Source organism: Ambystoma mexicanum, chromosome 11 (genome assembly GCF_040938575.1).
Source record: "Ambystoma mexicanum isolate Mex_15411 chromosome 11, UKY_AmexF1_1, whole genome shotgun sequence".
NCBI classification, from domain to species: Eukaryota; Metazoa; Chordata; class Amphibia; order Caudata; family Ambystomatidae; genus Ambystoma; species Ambystoma mexicanum.
This window is the reverse complement of record NC_090934.1, coordinates 564,956,485-564,963,778: the sequence shown is the minus strand read 5'-3', so window position 1 is coordinate 564,963,778 and position 7,294 is coordinate 564,956,485. Positions and strand designations below refer to the sequence as shown.

At 48.4% G+C, this 7,294-nt stretch overlaps 1 protein-coding gene across 4 annotated transcripts in view; it reads right to left on the bottom strand.

Annotated features, from left to right (window-relative positions):
* Window positions 1-7,294, bottom strand: part of LOC138503575 (golgin subfamily B member 1-like) — a 1,546,163-nt gene that overhangs the window by 71,435 nt on the left and 1,467,434 nt on the right. The window lies entirely within an intron of this gene.

Sequence of the window (7,294 nt, the reverse complement as noted above, 5' to 3'; positions counted from 1 at the left end):
ATATTGCTGAAATAGGAGCATCTGGAATTGATGCTAAAGAGATCGAAACAATTTCCCCTCCGAAGGCTAAATTAAATTTAAACAGCTACTTTCTGAACTCGGGAAGAAGCTGTACGACCAGGAAAGATGCCATACTCGAAAAAGCTTGCTCTAATCATGAGCTTAAAATCACAAGTGTGTCCAATTTATCTATGAAAAAATCATATAGTGCTGCATGCACCGAGGTACAAGAGGCACCATGTTGTTCAGGGACTACGTTAAAAATGAATGAGACTGGAAATCCTAAGCCTTCATGTATGGTAAATGGCAAGGGTAAAGTCACTCAATTAGACATTGTATTAGGGCAATGTAATGCCTATCCTTCACTAATAACAAATGATAAAGGCACAATTTTTCTTCCAGCAAAAGAGTCGACCATCGGACTCCTTGCCTCCCCTAAAACGAATCATACAACTGACAGTGAGGCAACAAACATTACTTTTGCTCTCAACCGTATCTCGATACATGGTCCAGCACTTGCTAGATTTCTACCTGAGAACACCGAGAAGGCTCTAGTGACGTCCCATCAGGACTCACTAGAAACATTGAAGAAAGCATTTCAGGATGGTTTTCTCAATGTTGAAACATTAATGAAGGTGTTACCTCCTACTCCATCAAAAATGGTTAAGGTGGAAAGGACACCTCCACCCCGAGAATTCCCAACATGACATATTGGAAAACCTAAGAAAGGCTTTATTTGATGGCTCTTTGAATTTAGAAACACCTTTTAATGCACTACCGTCTCTTCCATCGCAGACGGCAGGAGTAGAAGTTACTTTCCCTACATCAATCGAAGAAAAAACCATGAGATTCCACCCGACATTGCGAACAAACCTTACCTCATTGGCCTTGAGAGAGATAGGAACTCTACTGCGGGGAAGCGCATTAACCGATCCTTCATTATGGCCCTATTCTCACGTATTCCTCAATTGAGAATGGTGAAATCAGGGTATATTTTGAGAGTATCCGTAGCCCAGACTGACAACTGTAGAGCTATATGTTATCTGGGCTCTGAGACTATTCTAAAGTCTCTGTGGTTCAACCGTGATGAGTTAAAAAAACCAAGAATTCAAATTATCAACTTTTGAAATAGAATCAACCGCCAATGACTTCCTGGCATATTCCAGTCCTGCTCTTGCTGAGACCGCAGGGTCTGCTGAACTCGATGAAAAATCTAACCTCAGTGCTGATTGTGACTTGCATGCGTTATTAACTCAGGTAGCTTCGACAAAAGGTATTCCATGGCTGGAACCAATGATTACCGCTATTTTAGGGTCCAAAATTTCGCCCTCTACCTCATAGCAGCCTGAATTTACCTTCTTAAAAGTCCTTTCATGGAACTCATGTGGTTATGTCAATCTCATGGGTTGGTTTTCATCAAATTTGCCTGAGGATCAACCGACGATCTTAATACTACAGGAAACTATGAAAATGAGCTCTTTTACTATACCAGGGTTTACTACGTATTGTATGTCTGCAAGGAAGCCTCTCCAAATACGACCGAGCGGGGGCTTCGCAATAGCAGTCAGCAATTCGGTCGATCTACACTCAAAGTGGATATGGGAATCAGTGAGTTTATTGGGTGTATTAGTAGAGACTTTATCGAATAAACACCCGCCAATTCTAATAATATCATTATACTGGAATCCCGCCAGTGTCACGATTGATGCTATGTTGGACGAAATTGATGATTGTCTGGAAAATATATCCAGCAAACATCAATCCCTAGAAATTATCATTGGGGGAGATTTTGATTGTACAGATCCGACTGTATTTGGAGCATCCAAATCCTCCCAAATATCATGTGGAAGGGGTGCGAAATTTAGAGATTTACTTTATGATTGGGACATGGATATGATTGTAAGTGACAATATGAAGTCACACACTACATGGTCACGGGGTTCTAAAGTATCGACGATTGATTTCATATACGCCACTCGAATCCTTGCTTCTCTTGCGTCACCCTTACAGACCAGTTGCATATTAACGAGTGATCACGCACAGATTTCTTGTAAGTGCAATGTAAATGTTTGACCCCTGAGCCAGCTTTGGCTTTAGTAGAGATTGATCGCCCCCAAGTTTCCATTAGATGGAGTCAAGGCCTGTGTCATCAATTTGTTAAGCACGTTTCGCATAAAATACGTCTACTGTGTCAGTCAAATATCAAAATTGAAACACCTTTGATAAATTTTTACTCTGAATCGATCAATAATGCACTTGCTCTCTTTAGTAAAAGGTATATTAAGGAAAACCATCCTCATCCCTTTGATTTTACCTGCAAGCTTCTAAAAAGAGAGAAAAACAAGGCATTAAGACAACTTAAAATAACTGACCAGGGAGTATTGAATCGTAAGAACATGTGGTTACAAATTTTGAAGGCATACAAACAGAATCTCAGACATGCTTGTATTCTAAAATATAATAAGGAGAACTGTGACCTGATAAGAGCAATATCATCATTTGACACTCGCACAATTTGGTGCCCAATTAAAAGCGGTGATAAAAGCGCTGCATTGGCCACATCTTACTGCATATCAGATCAAAAATGGCATGATTATATAACAGCAAAATATCATATTCCCAAAAAATTCTGGTCTGTCCCAGGTGTACAGTTGTGTTATAGTAGGATCGCTCACTTGGAATGGTCACTGGAAGATCTTAAATGGGCCATTTCAAGATTATGTTATTCTAAATCGGCTGGCCCTGATGGGCTTCCGCCTTGCCTTTACAAAGCGGATCCTGAGTTATGGACGGGAATTTTGAAAACCAAATTTGATGCTATTATTAACACTGGCTCTATCCCCCTCTCTTGGACCACCGCGAATATTGTTCCAATATTCAAAAAAGGCGACCCTGCCCTACCACAGAATTACAGGCCAATCTCTCAGATTGATATCGATGCAAAATTGTTTGCAATTCTCCTCTTATACGAACTGGATAAAAATTCATTGAGGCAAATAACCTCTATTCAAAATACCAAACAGGCTTTAGGAAGGGCATGAGTACTGTTTTGAATGCTACTATCATGGCTCATATGAGGGTACAAGAGGAAAGAATTCTTACTCTGTTTATGTGGCCATGATCGATATGTCATCAGCATTCAACAATGTGGTACGAAACCTGCTGTGGAATAAAATGAGGGCCATGGGAATATCTACAGTGTTACTATATTGGTTCATTAAATTCCACACTAATACCTCGTACAAAATTAAAATCTCACTTGATGGCAGAACTACAGAGCCAATTAGAACATCTATTGGGCTTAAGCAAGGCTGTAACCTTGCGGCAACATTCTTTAATTTATATCTTACAGATCTTGACAAGGAATGGGATCATAGAAATCTGCTTTCTGTTAAAATTGGTTCCCTGCGTATGAAATGGATTGCATTCGCAGATGATATTGTTTTTGACCCCACTCTGGCTGCGTTGCAAACAAAGTTCCAACTTTTTGAGAACTTTGCAGTCGCACACAATTTGACACCAAATCCCGCAAAAACGGCTATTATGAAATTTGGCACAAAACAAAATAGCAAGGGATATTGATGGGAGATTATGAAAACTCAAATTCCAATTGTTTCAAGAGCGATTTATTTGGGATATAATCTCTCTACTCAAAATTCAATTAAAGCTTGGACGGACTTTATTAGAAATAAGACACGTCCTTTATTGTCCCAGCTAAAAAGGATTTACACAAAAGGAACAAGTTACTTACCTGTAACTGTTGTTCTCCAGCATGGGTCTGGCATGGATTCACATGCTCATGAATATTCCCCGTCGTCAGGCTGGGAATCCTCGGTAAAGAAAAAATCAGTATCAGTTTCGTTTCTGATCTGTCTTTCGTAGTAGTAACCAATCACTGATCTCTGCGTCATACTGACCACAGCCAATGACTGCCATCTCCCTAAGCCCCGCCTCTGGCAGCCATCTTCAGATTTGGTAGCACGTGAAGTGGCAGTATGACCAAGTGAAGAGCCGCAGAGGGGTAGGCGGGAGGGTTCGCATGTGAATCCATGCCAGACCCATGCTGGAGAACAACAGTTACAGGTAAGTAACTTGTTCCTTCTCCAGCATGGGGTCTGGCATGGATTGACATGAATGAATATAAGAATAAATAGCAGTACACACATGCACAACCACGGGCGGTGGCAAAGGCTCAACATTAAGCAATACAATAACTCAACATTAAGCATCTCTTACCTCCTCACCAGGCTCACCTTAAGCGAACAGGTTGCGCAGCACTGCTTGGCCGACCCTGGACTCCTCCCTGGAATCCCGATCGACGCAGTAGAATCTCGTGAAGGTGTGCGTCGACCGCCACGTAGCAGCCCTGCAGATGTCCAGCAGGGGCACACCAGATAGGAACGCCGTAGTAGCAGCGATCGCTCTGGTCGAATGGGCTCTCGGACAGCCTGGCAGCGGTCGGTTAGCCAACCGGTGGCAGTGCATGATGCAGCCGGAGAGCCATCTGGAAATAGAAGACTTCGAGAGAGCCTTCCCTTGATTCACAGGTCCAAAGTTCACAAACAGCTGTGATGTCCTCCGAAAACTCTTTGCGCGGTCCACGTAGAACTTCAGCGCTCTAGCCACATCCAGCGAGTGCAAAGTCCTCTCGGCCGGCGACGAAGGAGACGGGAAGAAAACAGGTAACACCAGGGGCTAGTTAAGATGGAAGTACGACGGCACCTTGGGCATAAAGGAGGGGTGCGTCCTAAGCACCACCCTCGAGGCATGGAAAGTCAAGTACGGTGCTTTGCAGGATAGGGCCTGGATCTCTCCCACTCGTCGTGCGGAGGTAATGGCCACCAGGAATGCAGTCTTCCACGACACAAACTTCATCGGTGCGGAGTGCATCGGCTCGAATGGGGGCCCCATGAGCCTAGTAGCACCACATTAAGTTCCCACGCCGGGGCCTTCACCGGTGGGAACGACCGAAACAGTCCTTTCATAAACTCTTTCACCAGTCGAGGGACCACAGGGACATCCGTCCTGTGGTTCTGGTATATCTGGAGATCGCCGCCAGATGAATCTTAATGGAGGCATGGGCTAGCCCAGCCTTTGCCAGCGATAGCAGGTACGGCAGCACCTGAGGGGCCGTAATCCGTAGGGGGTTCATCTTCTGTGCTCGGCACCAAATAGAACCTCTTCCACTTGTGAAGGTAGCATTTGAGAGTTGAGGACGCCCTGGCCTTTGCAAGAACCTCTCTGCAGTCGGCCGGTATATCGTACCCTCCAAACTCTAGTGTTGCAGGAGCCAAGCCTGCAGGTTCAGCGACGCCGGGTCGTGGTGGAAGATGGCGCCTCCTTCTCTGGAGAGAAGATCCGCGTCCGCCGACAGCTTGATGGATGGGGAAGTTGACAAGTCCAGAAGGTCCGGGAACCAGATCTGCCTCGGCCACGCCGGTGCAACGAGGATCATCCTGCACCGGGACCTCTTGAGCTGGTTGATGAGTCGAAGCAGCAACGGCAACGGAGGGAACGCATACAGGTATAGGCCGTCCCAGGGGAACGAGAACGCATCGCCCATGCTTCTCGGCTGGGGAAACCTGCTGGCGAACCTCTGGCACTTCGAGTTCGTCGCTGTTGCGAACAGGTCGATTTGGGGTTTGCCCCATCGTCGGAAGAGTTGATCCACCTGATCCTGGCGCAGCTCCCACTCGTGACACGCGCGCAGCTCCCTGCTGAGCGAGTCGGCGATGGTGTTTCTTTCTCCTGCCAGGTGGAAGGGATCCAGGAACATCCCCTGGGCGACCGCCCAGTGCCACAGATCCCCTCCTTGGATAGGGCTGGGGATCTGGTACCTCCCTGCTTCCGTATGTAAAACATTGTCGTGGTGTTGTCCGTGAAGATCCGCACCACCTTGCCCTTGAGCGACGGGAGGAACGATTTGAGAGCCCAGAACACGGCTCGGAGTTCCAGGATGTTGATGTGCAGGAGCTTCTCCTCCGGGAGCCAGAGGCCTCTTGCGTGGAGATCTCCGGTGTGGGCGCCCCAACCTTCCAGGGAAGCGTCCGTCGTCACCGTCTCCTGGTACGCCGGCGTCTGAAAGTCCTTGCCCGCCGTGAGGTGCGCTTGAACGCCCCACCACTGAATCGCCCGCCGGAACACCTCGTTGAGGGGGACCCTGTCTTCGAAGGTGCCCGTCGCCTGCGTCCAACGGGCGTCGAGAAATTCTTGAAGAGGACCCATCCGTAGTCTGCATAGGCGCACCAGGTAGATGCAAGAGGACATCATCCCCAAGAGGGACTTGATGGACCTCACCCTGGCCACGTCGGTGGCTAGCAGGCGCTGCACTTTGCCCAGAATGGTCTTCGTCCGTTCTTCCGACGGTGCCGCCAGGTGCCTCACTGTATCGAGCTTTGCTCCCAGAAACAGGGCCACCTGCGACGGCACCAGGTGGGACTTTGGGTAATTTATGGTGAATCCCAGGTCTGTGAGTAGCTGGGCGGTCCTCGCAGTGTGTTCGACGGCGAGTTCCCTCGTCCTTGAGCGGATGAGCCAGTCGTCCAGGTAGGGGTAGACGTGGATCCCCTGCAGGCGCAGCCGCGCCGCCACAGGTGCTAGGCACTTGGTAAAGACCCTGGGGGCCGACTTCAATCCGAACGGCAGTGCTCTGAATTGGTAGTGGCGTCCCTGGACGACGAACCCAAGGAACTTTCGGTGACTTCTGAGGATGGGAACGTGGAAGTATGCATCCTCCAGGTCCAGCGACGATAGAAAGTCGCCTTCCTCCAGCTGTCCCAGCACGTGCTGGAGGGTGACCATCCTGAACTTTTGTGATCTGATGTATTTGTTCAAACGACGAAGGTCCAGGATGGGGCGCCGGCCGCCCGTCTTCTTCCTGACGAGGAAGTTCCTGGAGTACACCCCGGAGCCCCGGAGCCTCTTCGCGACGGGTTCGATGGCGCCTTTCCTGAGCATCGCCCGTACTTCCAACAGCAGTTGCGGGACGTGATTTTCCTTCCTGGCCACAGGTAGAATGTGAGGGCACTTCTTCAGGAATTCGATAGAGTGTCCTCTTGCCAGGGTGTACAGCACCCAACGATCGGTGGAGATGGACTTCCACACGCCGACGAACTTCGTCAGCCGGCCTCCCACCGGTGTGCTTCAGTCCTGCGTGGAGGTGGTGGCCTTGCCGCCCTGGCCACCTTGCCGACGGCGGCGAGGCACTCCCTGCTTGCCGCGACCCCTGGTGCCGTGGAGGGTTCTTGAGTACCGACAGGCCCTCCTCCCAGATGTCATTGATTAAAAGCACCGC